Here is a 557-nt window from a genome sequence, read left to right as displayed (position 1 = left end):
CACCTGAAAGCTCTAGAAAAAAAAAAGAAGCAGACTCACCCAAGAGGAGTAGAAGGCTGGAAATACTCAAACTGAGGGCTGAAATCAACAAAATAAAAACACAGAAAACAATCCAAAGAATCAATGAAACAAACAGCTGGTTCTTGGAGAAAATCAACAAGAATATTTTTGTTTTTTAAAAAACACTCTTTTTATTTTACATAGCAATCCCAGTTTCCTCTCCCTTGTTTCTTTGATATTGTTGTTGTTGTTTTTGTTGTTGGAGGACAGGCTCACAAATTTCTGAATTTTGCAGAATTCTAGCAAGCATAGGCCTCTGTGTGTACTTTCCTAGTGCTGTGAAACCTTATTATACAGTAGCAGAGATGATTGGGGCTTGTGACCCTGTCCAATTATTCTGGCAAAAAGCAGCAGTGGCAAATGTCCCTCTTTTTTTTTATTGAGAAAAGGAAAAAAAAAAACAAGTTTCCGCCTCCTCCCAGCCTCCCATTTCCCTCCCCCTCCCCCCACCCTTCTCCCCGTCCTCCCACCCTTCTCCCCCTCCCCCCACTCCTCTC

This window comes from Microtus ochrogaster, unplaced genomic scaffold (genome assembly GCF_000317375.1).
Source record: "Microtus ochrogaster isolate Prairie Vole_2 unplaced genomic scaffold, MicOch1.0 UNK85, whole genome shotgun sequence".
Taxonomy (NCBI): domain Eukaryota; kingdom Metazoa; phylum Chordata; class Mammalia; order Rodentia; family Cricetidae; genus Microtus; species Microtus ochrogaster.
This window is presented reverse-complemented; position numbering follows the sequence as displayed.